This window comes from Canis aureus, chromosome 35 (genome assembly GCF_053574225.1).
Source record: "Canis aureus isolate CA01 chromosome 35, VMU_Caureus_v.1.0, whole genome shotgun sequence".
Classification (NCBI taxonomy): Eukaryota; Metazoa; Chordata; class Mammalia; order Carnivora; family Canidae; genus Canis; species Canis aureus.
The window spans coordinates 20933893-20957401 of record NC_135645.1 but is presented as its reverse complement, the minus strand read 5'-3'; the positions used below and the strand labels follow the sequence as shown (position 1 = coordinate 20957401).

The 23509-nt window shown below is 34.2% G+C and overlaps 2 long non-coding RNA genes across 3 annotated transcripts in view; one reads left to right on the top strand and one right to left on the bottom strand.

Moving 5' to 3' along the window:
• LOC144305344 (uncharacterized) overlaps positions 1-23509 on the top strand; it is a 95290-nt gene that overhangs the window by 59291 nt on the left and 12490 nt on the right. The gene's annotated exons all lie outside the window — the stretch shown is intronic.
• Positions 8952-23509, bottom strand: part of LOC144305345 (uncharacterized) — a 32132-nt gene continuing 17574 nt past the window's right edge. The window contains exons 2-3 of the long non-coding RNA XR_013372386.1: positions 11130-11260; positions 8952-9285 (exon numbers count right to left, since the gene is read on the bottom strand). This is a non-coding gene — a long non-coding RNA (uncharacterized LOC144305345). The remainder of the gene's footprint in view (positions 9286-11129; positions 11261-23509) is intronic.

The following is a 23509-nucleotide window of genomic DNA, read 5'->3' as shown; positions in this document are numbered from 1 at the left end:
AATGAACTATAGGGCCCTACATAAACCACATTTCCTACTCTAAATCTCATTTTCTACTATCTGCTCACACTGCTCCAACAATATTGATCTCTTTGCTTTCAGTCCCATGAATTTACATACATTTTTTTCTATTGGTGACACTCACATTCATAATTCAGTAATGGCTTTATCCCTTTGTTCTAGACTCCATACTTGGCTTTTTTTTTTTTCTTGCACTAATACTAGATGTCCTCAAATCTCAAATATCCAAAACAGAATTTTGATTTACTGTCTTTCTAATTTAGCTCTCCTCCCAGGTTTCTCCGTCTTCTCCCAAATTTGTCACAGCATAACACTTGGAGTCATCTTGGTTACTTTCTGTATCTTATTCCTATTGAGTCAATCCTCTTGGCATTTCTGTAACCTGCGTTTCTCCTTCCATTTCCACTATTGGCACACTACCTGGACCTACCATGTCTTCTCACCTGGATAACTGCAAAAGCTTCCTCATGGGTCTTTGCTTTTACCTTTACCTCACATAGCCATGTGACTCAGTCAAAATATGATCAGATCTCTTCTACTTAAAATCCTGAAATGACTTTCTGTTTCCTGAAAATAAAATCTGAGCTCATCTATTGTATATAGGCCTTATACATCCTTATCCTGCTGACTACTCTAATGTCACCTTCGGTCGCACTAGCTATTTAATGAATCAATTAATAAATCAGTGTCTCAAATTAAAAACTCAAACTGTCAAACTTGCTCACATCTCAGGGATAGTGTAGCCATGTTATTTGTATGAATTATACTTCCCCCAGATAATAGTATGCCTAGTTTCATTTGTACCTTAGCTCTCTGATCATTCCTACCATCTCAAAAAGGATTCCTTGACCATATATAATGTAGTTTTCTTTCCTTAATTTTTGACTTTCTTCACTCCTCTTTTCTTAGCAGTTAACCATAACTCTATTTATTTTTTTACTCTTTTCATTATTTTACCTGTCTGCACTTCTAGTTCCAAAAAGACAGGCTAAAAATATTGCTTTCTTGCTCATTGTTGTGTCTCCAACACCTAGAGCAATGCCTAGCACACAGTAGGTGCTTAGCATACGTTGCTGGCATAAAAGGGAAACTTCAAAGGATGAGTTAAATTCCATAATTTCTTAGTTTTAAACACATCTTGTTTTGGAGCAGTAAACATTGAAACAGCAACAACCAGTTGCAAACTTATTACTTGTTCTTGTAAGAAGTATTCCAACTTTGGAAGGCAAGGAATTTACATTAGGGCTGATTTATACTTAAGGGTTAATGCTCTTTTTTTTGTATTCATTTTAGGTTTAGATTAACTGATATTCATGAATACTAGATGAGACTCCATAAGCATACTCCCCCCAGTGCATGTTTTATTCCTGAAAGCTTGGGGAAGAATGCTCTGTAATTAATGATTATTTTGTCCTTCCAATTATACCATCTGTTGTAATTGATAATACAGTACATAAGAGTATGATATTGTGCAGAACACTCTGTTCATCTGGGCACTGGTTCCTACTTGGGTGAAGAATACCATCCCTTCCAGCTTTTCTCAACAGCCTATATTCCTTATATCACTTCTGTACAATTTCAATCACAGGGTAAAAAAGTAGCATGTGATATCAGCTGCTCCCAATTTATCTACTTATTTTTTAAAAAGTAATTATTTAAATGCAAGAATAAAACCCCTCTTCTGCTCCACTTACATCTTGCTTCAGACAACTGGCAAATGTTAACTTTTATGGCAATCTGATAATGTCAGAAAATTTTTTACAATTAAGAAAAACCACATGTGCAAAGTTAAATATTACCTGTTATAGATTCATAGTTGGATTGATATTGCATGGGTTTGGTAAGAATTAGGGGAAAATGTGTAACATTGCTTTTTATCCCTGTAATATATCCATGTTACAATTCCTCAGTTTTACAACTATCCAAATGAAGCTACACAAATGACATGCTGGAGAAGTAGCTCTATAACAGATACAAGTTGTTTCTGGAACAACATGGGTTTGAACTGCATGGATCTACACATAGACTGATTTTATGTCAATAAATGCAGTACAGTAATGTATTTTCTCTTCCTTATGATTTTCTTAATAACATTTTTCTTCTCTCTAGTTTACTATAACAATACAGTATATAATACATATACAAAACGTGTTAATTAATTGTGTTATCGGTAATGCCATTAGTCAATAGTTGGCTGCTAGTTAAATTTTGAGGGAGTCAAATATTATAAATCGATTGTTTACTGAGTGGAGGGTTAGTTCTCCTAACCCCTTTGTTGTTCAAGGGTCAACAGTACTTATTTTTTTTCGCAAAATATTCATATCCATAAATAGCCAACCTCATTAAAGTATAATCTTTTGGGGGCACCTGACTAATCTCAGTTGGTAAAACATGTGACTATTGATCTCTGGGTCATCAGTTCAAGTCCTACATTGGGGGTAGAGATTACTTAATAAATATAAGTTTTAAAGTATAATCTGTTGATTTTATTATCTATTAACAGCCTCAAGACTCAAAAAGTAGGCATCAGGTTCATATATTCAAGTAAACCTCACAACATGTCATTGAATATTAATATCTATCAAATTCACAGTCCATTAACTCAGAGACCATATTTCACATAGTATTATCAGCCATGTTATAATGATGGTGGTCGTCATTATCATTTTTTTAATTAAAGACTCCATTCTTAAAATTGGCATGCAATCGTGGGCTATTGAGAATAGCAGAAAAGTTGTCTTACTCAGAACTGACACCTTTAGTTTTGAATTATTTGCCCAAGAATAAGAGCTTTGGTAATGTTTTTAAAAGACAGATATTACTGAGATTTGGCTTTCAGATCAGCTCTCCAAGGTCAGAAAAAGAAGTTCTGTGATGAAGACTATCATGATTTATTTCTACATAGACTTATTTTGTAGTATCTGTAACTCTACATTTATTTCACATGCAGGGATATCTGTACCAGAATGTTCAGAACTCCCAAAACTTAAAATACAATGGAAGTAAGTTAAACTGATGATAATTAAACAGTCAGAAACTGATAAATATGTATTTGCATAGGAAGACATTTGCCCTATATTGTTAGGCCAAAGAATGAAAACAAATTGCAAAATTACCTGTAAAAAGGAGCCAATTTATGGGTTTTTTTAATTTATTTTTTATTTTTTTTAGGTTTTTTTTTTTAATTTATTCATGAAAGACAGATAGAGAGAGGCAGAGACATAAGCAGAGGGAGAAGCAGGCTCCATGCAGGAAGCCCAATGTGGGACTCGATCCCAGGACCCCAGTGTTACAACCTGAGCCAAAGGCAGACACTCAACCGCTGAGCCATCCAGGCATCCTCAATTTATGTTTTAAAAATAATATATATGAATATCTATTTGAATAGCATGCTAATAACAATTAGTTCTAAGTGGTGAGATTGCAGTTGTTAGACATGGGTAAAGTATAGATATTTTTCAGTACATCAGAATTTATCCACAATGAATATATACATGTGTGCAAAGTTTTAAAAACCAGAAATTAAAAAAAGAAAACACTTTAGAGACCCAAAGAGCTAATTCCATTCTCTATCTTCATTATCGTGCCTCTAAGAAACAAGATTGTCTTTGATGTAATGCTGAAAGGTTTTTAAAATTTGATCAACAATTTTCCTCAATCACCAGAATCAAGCAGAAGGAATCTAAGCCTAACATCATGATTGAAAGATGACACCAGTAAACCATTGAGTGCTCACTCCTGATTCTAGAAAGGTTCTGCTGTGTCAGCATAAGAATAGCAGGAAAGAATGAAAACAGAACAGGCTTGATTCACTAGTATGATCTCATGTTCTATATAGTCCTTGCCTTTATAAAATTTATTTTGTCATTGAACCCTAATATCATATAGCAAACAGGAAATATAGTGAAATCATTCCATATACTACAGTAGTTCATATATTTTATTCTGTTCATATAGAAACACATTTTTTTTCTTTGAAGCATAGAAACATTCATTCTTTGAAGCATAGAGCATTCATTCTTTGAAGCATAGAAGCATTCATTCTTTGAAGCATTTTTTTTTCTTTGAAGCATTTGTGGAATTTTGTTTTACTTAGCATGTGTTCTCATTTTTTCTTCAACATTAATATTTTCAGTAAAGACATTTTTAATTTTTAAGAAAAACTATTTATAGATTCTTCCCCTTAAATTATTTCTATAATTGTGCTGGTAAAGGATGAATTTGGAGCATCTGGTTTATAAATGTCTCTTGAAATGACCCTTAGTAGAATATGTTTCAGCACTAAAGTTCTTAGACTTTCTGGAACCACAGTTTCATTTCCTGGCAAAACTGACATAGCTCCCTAACTTTCTGAGCGATAAGGTACATTCCTTGTAGGTCAGCTTATTTGAGTCTTTGGGAAAAAATTATTTCTATTCCCAAAGGTTTGTGTTAACTTTGTAATTAATGAAGAATTCCCCCATTGGATTTTTTTCTTAAGAATTATCTTTTGTAAATTCCTAAATCTCATTAAAGCTGAACAATTAAATTTTTTTTGAAATATTTTAAATGCACAGAGAGATTTAAAATACACACTCTTAGGCACCTACCACTACCAATACAGTAATGTTAATATTTTGTTCTATTGGTCTCAATTATTTTTTCAAAGGCATAAAATACTTAAGATACAGCTTAAATCTCATACCCCTCATCAGCCTACTAAACATAGTGTATACTATTTTCAAATATGGCTTTAACTTTTACCTTATATTTATATTCCTACTCCTCACATTTATATTCCTAAATGAAAATGAAGGGCCTTTTTTCTTTTACTTTTTGTTTATATTCATAAACAATGTTTTGTATAGTTTTAAATTTATATGAATGGAGTCAACACTAGCTGTATCCTTTTGTTCCATGTGAAACTCAACAGCATGCTTTTGACATGTATCCATATTGATATTTGCTATGCCCTTTAAACTGTTCCATTGTATGCATGACCTTTTCCCTTATATCCTACTCCATACATTATTGACTATGAAGATTTACTTTATTTCATCATTTCAGTCCTTCATTCATCTCAGTCTTTATGTCTAATTATTTCTCTCCACTTCATTACTCCTATTCTCTCAATTTCCTTATTATAGAAATCTTACTTGACATTTATTAGTAATTTGTTCCTTTATTCCTTTATTCCTCAGGCCTCTTAACCTCACTTCCTTATTTGTCATTATCTTTTTGTTCTGTGGATAATTCTATCCGCTGCTCTATCTATCTTGCTGGTAAATTCATCTCTCTGTTATTATTATATACAAACTGATACAATAATGTAATGGTGTGTGTGTGTATATATATATATATAAAAATAATGCATATATAGTACATATATGTGTATTGGTATAATAATGTACTGATATCACATATATGTGCTGATATATACACAATATCAATATATTATGCATTTGTATATTCATGTATCTTTATATATAATATCTAATAAAATAAAGAAATATTATTTTTACTTTTTTCCTTGTTTTTTATATATTTTTAATGATTTTTATTCATTTTTATGCTTTTTAGGCATTTTAAACATTTTACTGTCTCTATCACCTTGAAGCCTCGTTGGTGCTTGTTTATCTCTTTGCTTCTCCAATGGAATTGTAATACTAATGATAGTAATAATATTGATAAGAGTAGTATTAATTTATTTTTATTGAGCACTTATTCTATGCTAGGCAACTTTCTAAGCACTTTAAATGCATCTCCTCTTTCAATTCTTAGAACTTTATGTGGTAGCTCTTCTTATTATCCAATATTCCAGATAAAGGAACTGAAGAGACCTACACAGCTAATTAATAGATGTGAAATACATCCTCGAAGTTCAAAGTCTTTAATCTTAATCAGTATGCAATTGTCTCTCTTCATAAATGTGTACATGTAGATTTTATTAGTTATTTTAATCGTCCTTTTCTTGACTCTTAAAACTGAATCCATTAATCCAATCACCCAAACCAGATAAAGATTCTCTTTGTTCTCCTTTCTGTCTATATATAAATCATATCATATAAGTATAAAATTATATATATACACATATTCAGAAATTATGTGTAACAAATCATGAAAACATTATGTTCCATTCCTTAGATTCTAAGTTGACTAGAGCCAGAGGAAATATCATGTACACCAAGGAATAAGGTCTAATTATTTGGTATTTCTATTTAATTTACTTTATAAAATTGTATGTAGACATCAGATACCAGACTTAAACATAATTTGAATTATAGTTCTGATGAAAATGTTCATATGTTTGTGAATGATTCTTCTTCTTTTTTTTAAAGATTTTATTTATTTATTTATTCATGAAAGACACAGAGAGAGAGAGGCAGAGACACAGGCAGGGGGAGAAGCAGATTCCCTGTATAGAGCCAGGTGTGGGACTCGATTCCAGGACCCCAGGATCATGCCCCTAGCCAAAGGCAGACACTCAACAACTGAGCTGCATAGGCATCCTGTTTCTTCATTTTTAGACAAAGTATTGGGAATAATCCAATAGAACCAGTTATCAGCCATATATAAATCATTGTTTTTGGTTGCAATGTACTTTCTACTGATGACGTTGGTCAGAATCTTAATTGTAACACACATAATTCACAAAAATTAACCCACAGAATTATATCAGTCTCAAAGAGAAAACCCTCATGAAACTAATTCATTTATTTATATCCATAATTTACTCTTTCTTCCCTCAGTGAGTATAATATAAATAGAAAAATAAATAAAATATATCTTGACCCCAGAAGAAACCAAGAAAGTATCCTTGTATATCTGAATTCATTCTTGAATAAAATCATGGTTATGTGCTTTAAATTTTTTAGAAAAAGGACTGGAAGCTGTAAACATTAAGGCCATTTGTTTTATGAGAAATTTAAAAAATATATGACTATGACTCATTTACCTACCTTTTTATTACTAAGGGAACATCTCTTGGCTGAGGTAGGCTCACAATTTGAAGTTTAAATAACTCCAAAGAAGCTTTACTTTATAGGCAGCAGAGAAGACATATGAATTGAAATCTCAGAGTGCTTTGCGAAATGAACTCAAGTTTGGTCCTATGCATGCAATAATACAGACCAGCGTCTTTAAAAACTAACCATCATGGGGATCCCTGGGTGGCGCAGTGGTTTAGCGCCTGCCTTTGGCCCAGGGCGTGATCCTGGAGACCCGGGATCGAATCCCACGTAGGGCTCCCTGCATGAGGCCTGCCTCTCCCTCTGCCTGTGTCTCTGCCTCTCTCTCTCTCTCTGTGTGACTATCATGAATAAATAAATAAAATCTTTAAAAAAAAAAAAAAAACTAACCATCATGTGTAACTGGACTTAGGCATTTTTCATAGAGATTCACTGATGGCAACTCCAAAACTCACAGGGATGACTTGAGAACTAGATGGAAAAAATGGATTCCTTAATGCTCGTGACATTTGTCCAAAGGGGAAGTTGGGAAGTTGAGGCCATGTGCTAGGAATATATATGTTATCACATTTTCATGTCACATAAACAGACTAAGGACGACATTATCACTATTTGGGATAAATTCAGTGGGGCTTTTTATGCAGCTAGGAAATATGAGAGCAGATATCCAAATACTGATCTGAGTATTTTGGAGCTCTTTGGCAGACATTGGTGGATGTCTAGCCCATATACATCCACTAATTTGTCCTTGCTGATGGGGCACCAATGGCATACAGTTGATTATCTCTCAGCCCCTAAGTCAGTGATAGTAATTACATTCTTCAAACTTATGTTTTATTTAGGTATGTTTATGTCACTAAATAGTGTCCAAAGGAAGAGACTCAAAGCGAGTCTGCTGGAGGCTTCTAGGAAGATGATTTTCTGTCTGATAGAAAGAATGTACCCACACACATCAAAAATAAAAATACTTTTCTTCATAACTGAATGTTGTATGGTCTCTACAAATTGAAATAATGAAAATCATCTTGTGACCATGTACAGAGATATCACAGACCAGTTGGGTCCTGAATGATACTATTTTGACACAAAATTATTCATTTTAGGATCCACTTAATCTCAGGTTATGTAAACTAATCCATTAGAGTCAAAGCAGTTTTCAATTGAATATTGTGTTACTAACGGTCTGAAATAGGAATCAGCAAACGTTTTCTATTAAGGACCATATGGTAAGCATTTAAGGTTTTTTGGCCCATGTAGCCTCTCCCACACCTACTACACCCTATTGTAATGAAAAAAGCAGCTATAGACAATTTGCAAATGAATGATTATTGCTGTGATCAACAAAGCTTTATTTATTTAAAAAATAGGAGGAGAGCATATTTTGCCTGGAGGCTTTTGTTGAAGTCATGTTGAACATGCTAAATGCTACACAGATTGAAAATATCTCCAAATATCTGGTTTTCCAAATAAGGAAGCTGAATTGGAGTTTAAAAGACTTTTTTCACAGATATACATGTATCTATAAATGATGTAGAAGTTATCTCTTACATTGAAGCTAATCATTGTTACCCGGGCTTGCACACGATGAGGGATTCATACCCAATATCCTTTGGAATGATCAAAAGGCCATGAGTTTTCTAACTAAATATAAACTTTTGTCATTCTCCTATTAAATTGATTGATACATAGGAATATTAAGACTTTGTATGTTTCCTTTTCTGAAGCTGATGAAAATGCCCTCATTGCACATAACAGGAAAAAAAGTATGAAAGCATTATGCATTTTTTGGTTACCAAAGGAGGACAATTTTCACAGACACCATCAACTTTGGTTCAAAAGAAGTTAGTAAGTGGAGCTTTGAATTGCTGTTTTGCCACAAGCATTTCATTGCTCTTTCCCCCATTATAAAAGTGGCAAAGTGTTCTGAAAATGAAAATTTTTCCTCAGGGACAAATTCATAGAGATTTATTATCTTGCCTCAAAGGGATGGGATTGAGCCATTTTTACAGCCAAAAGTTACTTTTATTTTCAGCATTGGAAGTATTTCTCTGTAGAATCTTACAAGGTGCAAAAAGATCATTTTGCTAAGCACTTCTGCCACTTATACAGCCACCAAGAAGCCATCAGTAGCATTAGCCAAGTGCTTCGATAGCATTCCAGTAATTCCCAGCCAGAAATATGCATTTGAAGTTTGCGTGAAATGCTTAAAAATACAGAGTCCTGGGCCTTGCTCCAGTCATACTGAGCTGCACTTTCCAGAGACAGCTTCTGGATAGAGGTACATTTTACACAATCCTTCCAGCACTGAGAAACACCGCTAAAAGAGAGAGAGAGAATAAAAAAACCACAATTTCCTTGATAACATGCAATTTAAAAAGTCAATGTCTAAACAATGGTTATTTATCAGCTCATAAATAATGCTGTGTGTCTAGAAAATATGCAAAAATGCACACCTTTATAACATTCATCAGACTCCCAAAGGCAGCATCTGAAACTGATGGCATTGGTCTTGTCAGACCTCCCATGAGATCTGCCCTTGAATCATTCCCTCAGGCTATCTAACCCAGTGCTGATTTCATCCTGTTCTGGGAAGGCTAGTGTCAGAACAGTCTTCTGTTTCCCATGCTGGGTCAGTTAGGGCTACTTTTACGAAGGGGAAATTTGAGCAGTTCCAGAAAGTACCCCCACCACACAAGTGTACACCCTAGCCAACAATAAACAAAATGCCTTGCCAACTGCCTATCATGTCTATGTTATCATTAGAATATTTTTGAATGCTGATGAGAATTTGAGCTGTAAAGATTTTCCTTTAGAAAGCAAGGATGTTCATAATATAACTGTTAATGCCCAAGGGATCCCATATAGAAGATGCTTAACTCTGGGGCGAGACTCACATGGAAGGATGTGTTATAGATTTATCAGGCACACCTAAAGTAATAGTTTATGATTAGAAGTATCGTCTACCTTGCTTCACAAATATAAGGGTACTGTGTGAACTGGTAGGCTTCAGGCGTTTAACTAGTTGCCTGTTGCCATGGCTATATGACTGAGAGCTGCTGGATGTTTTTCTAACAAATTTAGATAAAGTAGCAATTGAAATTCAAGCTGAAAGTAATCATATTAGTGCCCGTAAAACTATGTCATATACTTAAGAAATGAGGAGAGATTTTCTCTGGAAGAAGTGAATAACTCCACATTACTAACTCCATTGGCTGTCGATCAGTCCTTACATTATTTGCCCTTTCAGCACAGCATTACACTTTGAAAACTATGTTTTTGTAACATAACACTGTCCCTTTAGTTGTCCCATATTTCTCGTTTTCTTTCCTACCTCTTTTCAATTCTCAGTCTCCTTTAAAGGAAACTCTCCTCCAAACAACACTTCAACTTCCTCTATGCACAGAGCGTTCTTTTCTCCCTATACACTTTATATCCAGAGAAACTTTTCATTTTGTAGTTGTCCAGTTTTTATCAATATACTAATGATCTCCAAATACATATAGAAATCACACATCTGTTGAACCCTAGACTATTATAGGAAACTGCTTCCATTGTATCTTCACTTAGAAGTCTTTTTTTCTTTTAGATTTTATTTATTTATTCATGAGAGACAGAGAGACAGAGAGAGAGAGAGAGAGAGGCAGAGACACAGGTAGAGGGAGAAGCAGGCTCCATGCAGGGAGCCTGATGTGGGCCTCGATTCCCTGACCACAGGATCACACCCTGAGCCAAAGACAGACTCAACCGCTGAGCCACCCAGGCATCCCACTTATAAGTTTTTTAGACATCTTGAACACATATCACAAAGTGAACTTATCAACTCTTCCTCAAACTACTCCTCTTTCAGCATCTCTACACTGAATAAACACTATACCGTGGCCCACTTAGCCACTCTAGCCAGAATCCTATGAGTCACTCTCAATCACTTCCTCTTTTCATCTCTAATAATCTATTCATATCTCGTTTAACTTCTGTTGCTTCCTTTAACATTGTGTGATTGTAGTTTGAACCACCATCTTTCCTTCTTGGGCTATTGCAATAACCTAATAACCTTTCTATTCTTGTTCATCTCTAATCTCTATTCAGCAACTGGCGTGTAATTGAGTCATGTTCATCATCACTGAAAAGGTTTCAATGGACTCCCATTCTCAAAGTACTTACCATAGTTTAAAAGCAATGACATCACCTGGTTCCTGGTTTCTTCCAAAGCAGTATGGCTTGCCATTCTTCTCCAGCTGCCCTATATTCTTTCTGTACCTCCTCCACGGACTGCACTCGCTGTATTTTTCTGCCTGTATCATATATAACTGGGAGTCAGAATTTTCTACATGAGTCAAGGGACAGTGAACATTGTTTAGTCAAATATATTTCTGTGATCTCTACCCATATTTATCAATGATACCCATTGAATTCACTCCCATTTCCTCTAGCTACTCCCTGGATAATGAATATAATGATATGTTTTTAATAAATATATAACTTGTCTTACTAAAGAACATTTTAAAAATAGGCTAATTGAGAACATATCTGTTATCTGTATTTTAACAGAATTATCTAAGTTTTTACTCTGTTAATTCTAATCAACTTAATTTTAAATCGCTACTTATATCAAATTCTGCATAATTCAGTGGGATAAACTAAAACCTCAAAGCAAAAATTAGAGCAGCTCACAAACACACTGCCATCTAGATGTAAAATATGACTCTCAATAACAAATCTATCTGGAGTAATATTTTTGTGAGATCTTCTAAAAAAGAACTTTGACTTTTTATTTATCCTTAAAACTTTGGGTAAAAGGCTCATAGCTTTTTTAGCTGTTTTTGAAATGTATAGGTTTTAGATATTTCTACTATCAAATGTATTTATTTGGAGGATTTTTAAATATGTCTGTTTATACTACAATTTCTTGTCATCAAAGGACATGGGCTGTCAACACTCTGATGATCAGAACCTTGCTGTGGAAGCATTATGTGGTGCTTCTTCACTTGAGCTAAATAAAAAGATGGATTGGATGCTTTTTTGGGCACCAAGTGTTAATTGCATCCTAATAAAACTATCTAGTTAAACTGTCTGCTTTGTGGTGCAGTGCCATAGAGAAGGGATTTCTAAAGGAAACCTGCTAAGTTGATTGTGCTTCTGGATAATTAATTGAAATGAGAAAAGCAAGCAAAAAATGAGAATTCTATCATGTTGACTTTCACCGATATTCATAAAAAGTGTCTAAGACTAGTTGCAACAGAGAACTCTTCAGCTGAGTGTGGGCCATTTTATTCGACTTAACAGCTATTGCCTTTGCATTTGACAACTTTCAAGGAGTGAGGAATGAGGTTAGAAGTTATTATAACACCTTGAAAAAATTACTAATTGACTTTCACTAATTGATAACATGTCTATAAAAAACTGACTCTTATCAAGTTCAGATTGTGCTTTATTGCATCTATTTCTGTGATTGCTGCATTTTATTTTAGTTGTTGGAATCCCATTTGTATGCATCTTCCAGAGATAATTTAACTTCGTATTTATTTTTTTGGAAACAGATGATCAATGTGCTATTTTCTAAAATCAATGTTAATATGTCATCAGTGTTTTATACCCTAAATTCCTAATATTCTGATATTGATTTCTTTTTTTTTCTTTTGATCCTAGTTAAAAATTGAAATTATACTTTTCTGTCTCTTAAGATTTTTTAAATGATTTGTTCCATCAGCAATGGATCACACTCCAGGATAAGACTTTCTTCAGTCTTATAATATGCCTCTGATTTGTTTTTCTCTGATGTGCTGTAGTCTTTAAAACACTATAGTCTTTACAAACCTTGCTCTGATATGGTGTCTTTAAGGCATATGTTTTTGAAGTTAATAATCTGCTATTAATTATAATTCACCACACTTCTTACCTCACTCTAATTACACTCATCTATATTCACACAGGTATCAGTGTAAATTCAGACCATATACCTGTATATGCTTTTATTTTACAATTCATATTCTATCCCAGGTAAAAAGAGTCCTATGGACTAAACTGTGTCTCTCCAAAATATATTTGTTTATATTTGGAGGTGCTAACCTCCAGTGTAATGGCATTTGGAGATGGGAACTTTGAGAGATAATTAGGTGTAGATGAAGTTATGATGATGAGCCATCATGATGGAATTTATGCTTTAAAAGAAGAAACATCAGAGATCTTGTTCTTTCTCTCCTTCTTTGCCAGGTGAGGACACAGGAGAAAGCCTCCTATATAAACTCTCACTAGAACCCAACCATGCTAGCACAATGATCTTGAACTTTCATGCTCCAAAACTGTGAAAAAAATAAGTTTCTGACATTTAAGCCACCCAGTCTATAGTGTTTCTTATAGCACCTGAGCTGATTAATATGAAATGCATCACCCTCAATAGAATTGTTTAAACAATGAGAAAGGAAATGATATGTGAATTCCCCTCTTACTTTGCTTCTTACTTGCATCAACTATCCCAATCAGATAGATAGAGACAGGCAGGTACATAGATACATGTATGCATACATACATCCAGTATAGATAAAAATGTGATTTAAATGCTTCTATACCTAAGTGTGAATTTGACATAGGCAGGCATAGAATGCCATTATTCTGGTTGGTTGTCCACCATTTTTTACAACAAATTTTGCTATTTACTTTTGATAAAATTTCCTCTATAATCTTGTACACAGTGTTATTTTAATAGATTTTAGTTTGTTCTTCTTTAGTATGTTCTTAGTATGTTTAATAAATTTTAGTATAATCTTGCTTTATTACCTTAATTTACTTTAAGTTTTACATTATACTTCTCAATAATGCCTGTCTACTTTTTTAAAGATTTTATTTCTTTATTCATGAGAGACACAGAGAGAGAAGAGAAAGAGCCAGAGATGTAGGCAGAGGGAGAAGCAGGCTCCATGCAGGGAGCCTGATGTGGGACTTGATCCCAGGACTCCAGGATCACACCCTAGGCCGAGAGCAGACACTCAACCACGAAGCCACCCAGGTGTCACAGTAATGCCTCTCTAAAAGAGTTGTTGACATAAAACATAACCCCAGAGCTTTTAGATTTATATAAGGCAACTTTCTCAGAAACCTAGACTAACAAATATCCAAATGAGAGGCTTTGCTGGAGAGATAAGACTTACCATTCAAACTGTAACCATTGGAAAAGCATTTATCTTTTTCAGACTGTTCCACATTGCAAAAAGCACATAGATGTACTTCCCTCTCTACCCATCATCTTTCTAAAAGCTCCACATTTAATTCTACACGCAAATCAATCTTGAGAACTCATTTGGCAATCCACATGGCTATACTCCCATTGACAGAGAAGAGTAAATCTTAACTTTTTTGTATCCCCAGTCAGTCCTATAACTGGTACTCAATTACTATGTTAGGAAATACAGTCAATTTGCAATTATCTAATATAGCCTAAAATAGTTGGAGAAATAGCCAAATAAGAACTATTAAATTATGCTCCTCTGGTTCCTATTTCCTTTGTCTAATTTTAGAAAATAAAAGAGGCACATCATTCACTATGATGCCCCCCTTTTTTTTTTTAAAGATTTTATTGATTTATTCATGAGAGACACAGAGAGAGAGAGAGAGGCAGAAACATAGGCAGCGGGAGAAGCAGGCTCCATGCAAGTAGCCTCATGTGGAACTTGATCTCAGGACCCCAGGATCATGCCCTAAGTGAGCCAAAAGCAGACGCTCAACCACTGAGCCACCCAGGTGTTCCTATGATGCCTCTTTAAAGAGTTAATTGAGTTGTAGTGATTATCTATTTTAGGGCCAAGAAAACAAAGCAGTGGTACTTCAGTTTTTTAATTTGAAGATGAGAAGTTAGACATACAGTAGATAAATTATCTTTATAAAGTTGCATAGTAAATGAACAGGGATAAGGTGGCTTATGCTAACATGAAATACCATTGTCTTTCCATTAGTAATAATAATCATCATTCTTGGTTTCAATACTTCTATCACAGATATGTAAGATGTTAAAATTAGGGAAAGTCTGGTGAAGCATGTGTGAGCCATGCTGAACTATTTTGCAACTTTTCTGAATCTAAACTTATTTCAAAACAAAAAGTTAAAAAATAATAAAATGATAATAGCAAACATTTAGATAACATTGAACAGGTCTTCAGGTTGCTTTTCTAAATGCTATATCTATATTAACTAATCATATAGAGGTAAGTCTCAGATTCAAAGCTTCAGATTTCAAAGCCTAAGATAACTCATTTAAGATATCAACACTATTAAAGCATAAAATTGTGCTTTTAAACGTTCTGATATATAAAGATATCTGTGGTCAATTTGTACCAAAGGAAATGAGAAATACATATATTTACATTTATATATTTATTTTATAATAATTTTATATTTATTTACAATATGTTTATTTATATTTATATATTTATCTCACATTGTAATAAAGGAGATAGATATACACGTTTTGTGACTTTCTTAAGTGATATCACAATTATGATAATCTCACAATTATCTCATATGTCTTAATGACTTATGTCATATGTCTCATATGACTTAAGAAAGTCACAAAATTTGAAAAGATGACATATGAGATAATTATGAGATTGACAACTATATAAGGAAAAGATTAAACATCAAAACCAGCAGTTAGCATATGACAATAAAATCCGATTTTTCCTTTCTCAGGATATGAAAGGAACTTCAGGAAATGGATTAGGAGAAAGACACGTTCAATTTAAGAAATTCTTCATTGTCTTAGCATAGTCCTCTAGACAGATACTTCTTTGAATTTGGACCTTCTCCCCTTTCTCCAATTTTTTTACTTTCTTAAAATCATAGTATGGATAGGGAAAGCCTAATGAAATTTAAAGTGCCATGTACATTTCCTAGATTGATCAAATAACTGATCAAATAATAATTGATCGAATAATCAATAGATAGATTTTGTATATCATCCATGTGAAGCTTATGCAGTTATGTACAACTGTACATTGACACAGGGCACTCTGAAGCATGACTGAATTTTAAAGTATCTATTAAAGTTCTTTTCAGTTTGAGGAGATTGGATTATTGAAAGGGAAGTTGACATGATGCTGAAGCCAAGTTAGCAACTGAAGTTAATGAACGCTTAGTTGCCTAAAGAACAGTAGAGATATTTCATTCAAACAACAAAAGCACTCACCTTGGAAATTAATATTTCTACCACCTCATTGGCATACTATGCACCCACTTATACATAGCACTTTTGAATCTCATTTGACAGAGTCAAGTATGTGAGAAATAGCTATTTCTTTTCAATAATCCAGTTTAATATCTGACCACTGAAACCTTAGTCATTCTTGATTTTAATTGTTTCCTTTTCTTGGGTCATCCCAGAAATTTAGAATCCTAAACAATACTGAGGCAGATGGGAGACATAGACCAGAGGTCTGGGTGGGGCTCTCTGGATGCTGACATTAACTAGCTGTTAACATACATTACTACAAGACATCCACTGTCCCTACACCAGAAGTATTCTAGGCCTTAGTGGCTTTATTATCATGTGTGTAAAAAGAACTATGATCCAGTTTTCTTAGAACAACAATTGTGCATCCATCCCTTTTCTCCTAATCTTAGGGAACTGCACAACGCTATCTCAAATTGCCCCAGGAGTTCAAGACCTCTCTTGATTCTGCATATCCACAATAGATCTCTTTTTGGCCTTATAGAATCTTTCTCTCAGCATGCTATTTTTTATGCTAAATTTCCTCCACACATCCTACTTCACTTCTACATTCTCAACTTAACTGAAGAAATTCAACTAAGACTTCAGATTTGGGAGACGGTATGTCCAGGTGAAAAAGTATTAAGAACTTCAGGTTTTGACCATTGCTATTGGCCTTGCTTCATGTATTCTTGAGACCCTGCCACGTGTCTTTCCTGAGGAAGGAAAAATGCCAAAATATGGAGAGTAAAAATATGCAAGTTCATATTTTAAAATACTTTGGATAATATCATCCACTTGTGGGCATTTACCAAATATAAGATATTCATTTAAAATAAACTGTGCTCGGGGATCCCTGGGTGGCTCAGCAGTTTAGCGCCTGCCTTTGGCCCAGGGCGTGATCCTGGAGTACTGGGATCAAGTCCCATGTCAGGCTCCCTGCATGGAGCCTGCTTCTCCCTTCTCCTGTGTCTCTGCCTCTCTCTCTCTCTCTCTCTATGTCTATCATAAATAAATAAATAAATCTTTAAAAAAATAAAATAAAATAAACTGTGCAAAAATAAATAAATAAAAGTAAATTAAAAATAAACTCCATAAAGAAGGAAGCAAGTTAGCACTAGTATGGTAAGGGTTAACTAAGTACACCAAAGCTTGAATTACCCTTATTGCTAAACTAACTGTATTGCATATGCAGATGCCTAGGTAACTCAAATGGTGCTATTAATAATCCCTTCTTGTTCTGGAATACAACTAAGTCAGCATAGGCATCATTATGTTCTCTTGCTCTGAGCTACTTCAAAGAATTTTCAGGCAGCCTTAGCCTCCTTTTTTTTTCTCTTTTAGTTCTGCATTTTTAAATCATTCAATATACAATGGACACTTTTTCTAAAACAAAGTTATTAAAATGGTGTCAACTGTCCTGATGAAATTACCTGGGCCTGTTCTCCCCCCCTACAATATGCAACTTTATGATCCTTTTGGAATAAAAACTCATGGTTTACAAGCTTGGGGATTTGAAATGTTCAGAATAGAGTGTAAAGTGTACAGACATAGCCACTTATGTTTGTGAGAATTTCAGGGTTATTCATTCAGAAAAATCATTTATGAGCCAATGATTATGATTTTGAAAAGCTTAATGGTTAGGTAATCTCTTCCTAAAACCAGATGGCCCCCAAGACTCTGCAAAGAAAGTTAGGTACAATTAGATTACTATCACAAAATATCTGATTTTAAATTTAGGTAGAACTTTCAAGACTTGTAAATTTTGAAATAAGAATAGTCAATATACTGAAGCAAGTTCTCTTAGACTGATTCTAACTCAGAAGACAGAGAAAGAGACAGAAAGAAAAAGGGAGAGAGATCGAGAAAGAGAGAGGTCCTTTTCCCTCCAACATTTTCTTTTTGTAAGAAAGCTATAGAATTCAGAGGCAAATATTTCTTTGACACCAGTCCTCAGGCTATTCTTTTCACATAAGAAGTTGTGTGTACCAGAATAAAGGTGAAACAGTTTTGAAATATGAATTATAATTTGATTCATGGTTCAGTAGTATCAGGGTTTTTTTAATTAATTAAGGAAATAAATAATTTTTACTTCCAAGCCACTGAAATATCTGGGGACATTCCTCTCTTCCCTCTTGTATGATTATAAAATAAAATCAGTTATCCTTTGAAGCTCCTCTCACAAAAGAGTAACTGCAACAACTGGAAAAAATGCAGCTCTTGACAGACTGTTAGCTAGAGAGATGACAGAACATTGGGAAATGCCAGGACAAATATGGATGATATCAAATAAGTAAAAAATAGTGTAAAATAAGGAAAGAATTGATTGTTTGGTTCTCTTACCAGAAAGCAAAAGAAGTAGAAAAATCTCCTGAGGGCTAAAGACAGCATGTCTGCTTTAGAGAAGGCGAGGTGAAGGATTGTAAGCTATAAGGATTTGTCTGTGTCAGATCAAATAATTTTGACTTACAATGAGATAGTAAATGCTCTGGAAAAGAAAAAAAAAGTGCATGTTATTTTGTAACTGAGAATTGTGTTATAACAATAGATATGTGAATATGTGAAGACCAGGTGAGAAGGAAATCTTTATAGATTAATAATGTTTATTTCTAGACATATGACATGTAAGAACTTTTTCAGCATGTTTTTAAATATAAAAGTAATAGCTAGGATAGCAAAAATATGCAGTTACCTTATTATGAAATTAGCTTCACAGCTCAATCAATTCACACAATTAAGACAGAAAATAAAGATAAGGTAAACATAGCTTTTGAGGAAGCAGATTAGATTTCACTTTCAGCTTGGGAGATAGAAAGTTGTTATTTCCAACCTAACAATGACAATAAGTCAGTTAACTAGAAACTTGGAATTTTTGTTAAAACTCATCAAGGAATTGAGGAAAAAGAAACCTGAATGAAGTAAAATCCAAAAAGTTATAATCCCCCATTAGAAGAAAAAAGTAATAATATCCTTCATCTGTGGTGAAGCAGTGAGAGGAAGAGAAAACTGTCATAGATGAAGGGGAAGAAGAAACTAGAAGTTTTAAAGGCCAAGTGTGATATTTTAAAATTCCAAGAATTCTCATCAACAAAGATAGTCTACATCCCTTTCCAACTCTTTCCCGTGCTATTATTATGTTTTCGTGCAGAAGCCTGAGAGTAGAATGAGAGGGCTGAGAGATATTACCCAGCTGAGGCACAGATGTGCCGGAATGGCTATGAATTAAGAGCATGACAAAAGATTCTAATTGAACTATTTAAAATCTTCCTGGTTCTCAGTGAAAACTAGAGGAGATGACCGAGAGAAAGCCCTGAGACAGAAGTGCACAGAGCTAGAAGGGATCTGTGTTCAGAGCAAGAGATCTAAAAAATATATATGTATTTCTGAGCCATGTGAGGCCTAAACTGACCACCTTGCTTCAGCACCACCACCCCCAACTCTGGGGAAGGGGCAGCAGAGGGGAAATCTTCCGAGATAGAAGCCATGGTGGGACCAGAGAGCAAGATAATCCCCCACAAGCCCCCAAAGCTGGCAGCCTGACTCTAAAGCAGAGTAGGGACTCCTACAGTCCTGAAAGCTTATACTCGGTCTATAAAGCATAAAGAGATTTTTGGAGTCTTCCCAGATTCCAATCTGAAGGGAGATCCCCATCCAGTGCTAAAATTACTTGTAAATGTAATGGTGCATGGTTCTAGTTAAATTAATAACAAAGCCCAGATCCAGATAATTGCAAAACAAGACTCTGTTCCTCACACTAGAGGCCTGACAGAAAAGTGCACCCTTTCCTAGGTGAAAATATAATTTATTTCAATCCCTTTTTTCATTTTACACTGACTATTCACAGCACAAAATTACTGGACACTATTTAAAAATATGACTTAAGAAAGAAAATTGTCAAAAGAATAAAACTTGGACATGAGCCATTTGTATAAATAGCCAGAAAGGGACTTAGAAAATAACTATATGATACCCAGGGGAAAAAATGGACAATATTTATGAGTAGCTGGGAATTTTCAGTAGCAAGAAGAAATCCATTACAAAGGCCCAAATATGGGGCGCCTGGATGGATGAGTTCACTTAAGTGTCAGACTCTTGATTTCAGCTTAGGTCATTATCTCAGGGTCATGAGATTGAACCCTGCATCAGGCTCCATGCTCAGAGCAAGTCTGCTTATCCCTCTCCTTCTGCTCCTCCCACATTCTCCCTCTGCTCCACCCCCACATTCTTTCTCATTCATAAATAAACAAATAAAATCTTCAATAAAAAGACACAAATAAGAATCCTATAAATGAAAAATACAATGAGAGAAGTGAAGAATTCATTTGATGGATTAGATACTAGATATAGAGGAGGAAATAATTTGTGAACTGAGGACAGACAGCTCAATAGAAATGATCCCAGCTGAAACAGATAAAGGGTGAGGGGGGAGAAAAATGAAACAGGGTATTCGAGATCTCTGGGACACTATCAAATAATTGAACATATATTTAATTTTAGTCACAAAAGGGGAGAGTAAAGAGAATGAGGCGGAAGAAATATCTGAAAGCAGAGTTTTAAAAAATTAATGTAAGACATCAACCCACACATCGAAGAACTTAGTGAATCCCAAGCATAGTAACTGCGAAGAAAATCACATTTATGGATAGCATGGTAAAAGTGTTAAAAAACCAAGCATAACAGTCTAAAAGCAGATGGAGAGCAAAAGGTTGGCCAATTAATTACATAATTGTATATAACATTAAGAATAATGTCTGACTTCATAAACAATAGAAGTTGGAAGAAAATATGGAACATCTTTTATCCACTAAACAAAAAAGAAAAATATCAAGAACATTCTATACTGGAAAAATATCTTTCAAAAAATTAAAGATATTTACCAGTGGACAAAAGTATTGTAAACTCATATCCAGTAGATTTGTTCTAAAAGTAGTACCTAAAGAAGTTCTTTAAAACTGAAACAAAATGATCCCTGATACAAATGCAGGTCTGTATGAAAAAATGACAAGACCAGCAACAGTAGTTTGGTGAATATAAAAGCCTTTAAATTTTATTATATATTTGTGTATTAATTTTCTGTTGCTGCTGTAACAAATTACCATAAGCTCAGTAGCTTAAAATGATATAAACTTATTATGTCACATTTCTCTAGATTGTAAGGGCAACATTGGTCCTACTGGGCTAATATCAAGGTCGTGGCAAGGCTGTGTTCATTTCTGAAGGCTCCAGGGCAGAATGCATTTCCTTTCCTTTCCAGCTTCCAAAGCTGGAAAAGCATTCTTTGGTTCATGGCCTTCGCTCTGCATCTTTAAGGCCAGCAACGTTAGGTGGTCTTCCTGCATGATGCTGCTTACCTCCTCTCCTGCCTCTGTCTTCCACTTTGCAGGACACTGATGATTACATTGGGCTCATTCATAGAATCCAGGATTATCTCCCTTCTTTAAAGTTGAATGTTAGCTACCTTAATTCCCCCTATGCAGGTGACCTAACATATTCCCATGTTCTGTGGATTCATGTGTGACATCTTCTGGGGCTCTTATCCAGCCTATCACAAAAATCACATATTTTATATATATTTATAAGATGTTCATCAGATATTTTATTTGAATTCTTTTAAAGAATATTGACTGCTTAAACTAAAACTGATAAAAAATAATAACATGTCATGGGTTTTTTTTTTCATGTCATGGGTTTATTGAATATGTAGAAGCATAGTAAATGAAAACAATTAGGGATAGATTTTTTACCATTCTGTCATCCTTTATAAGGCAGGTGACAATTTTTTAAGCTAGACTGTTAAAATGTATTCTGTACTCTCTAGAGAAACCATCAGAAAGAGGCGTACCTAAAAAGGTAATAAAAGTGATAAAATAAATTCTTAGATTTACATTTTTTAAAAAGGCAGAAAAAGACACCGGAATAAATGATAGGTTGGACAAATGAAAACAGTTTAGTAAATCAATAGTTACAGAAATGTAAATGGTCTAAACATTCCTAAAAAATTCCTAAAAATTCCTAAAAAGACAAACCAATAAAAAACAAAATTCAAATAGATGCTAGTTCTAAGAACTATACTCTAAACATAAAGACAGATACAGGTAAGTAATAAAAGGAAGCTAAAGATAGTTCATAAAAACACCAAACTTGAAACACCTGTGTGGCTATTTTAATAAATAACAAAGTAGATTCAGATTAAAAAAACAAAAAGCAGAAGCACATTAGGCTACGCATTCTACACTGCACATAATCCATCTTCCAAACAATTATAAACTCTAAATTAATATATATAATAAAAATCTTATATATTTTATATTTTTTTTTCCCTATTCCTACTTGGGTATTTTAAAATCCCAGACTTTGAATAGATAACAAGTCTTTATATCAAGCCCCAAATCACCAGTAAATACACAGTTAAAAAGTAAGAGTGTGGGGCAGCCCAGGTGGCTCAGCGGTTTAGTGCTGCCTTTGGCCCAGGGCCTGATCCTGGAGAACCTGGATCGAGTCCCATGACGGGCTCCCTGCGTGGAGCCTGTTTCTCCCTCTGCCTGTGTCTCTCTGCCTCTCTCTCTCTCTCTGTCTCTTATGAATAAATAAATAAATAAATAAATAAATAAATAAATAAATAAATAAATCTTAAAAAAAAAAGTAAGAGTGTGTTATATAGGTCTTTGTACTATTCAGATAGTAAAATACTTTAGGTATTGATTTGATTATAGCCTGTCTTTCTTTTAAAGAGATCCCTTCAATCATGTTGGTGTTATCTTCAGATTAGCTTCTATTATTCAAAATGTGAAGAAAGGATTCTTCTATCACCAATATTTTTGGCTCTAAGATTTGTTAAAAATACAGTGGCTACTCAAAAATGAAATATGAAACCAGTAATAAATATTCCGTATAATTTAAATCTGTAAGAGAGGCGTATGCAATCAGAATTCTACATGGACTATTGTATTATATAAGATAAAAATATTTTTAGTAATTACTAATTATATGATACACAGGGTACCTAGAGTTCTTCTTTTTAGTTAGAATTCTTGGATGTTGTGATGTGTGTATGGATCAGTGGTGGTATTGGGGTGTGAGTCTGTGTCTGGGTATTTGGGAGCGTGTAAGTAGTTTCAGAAAGAGAGGGTTTCTAGGACTATCTACTGTTCTTTACCACATACATTTTTGCTCCAGTTATGGGATATCCTTCTGTTTTATTACTACTCACATTTGTATGAGACATATAATAAATATGTGATTACAAAGCATATTACATATAGTTTTATTATATTAGTAAACATGTAACCATATGTTTGTAAGAAGTCACAATAGGATCACATTCAAGACCGTTTGAAATATAAGG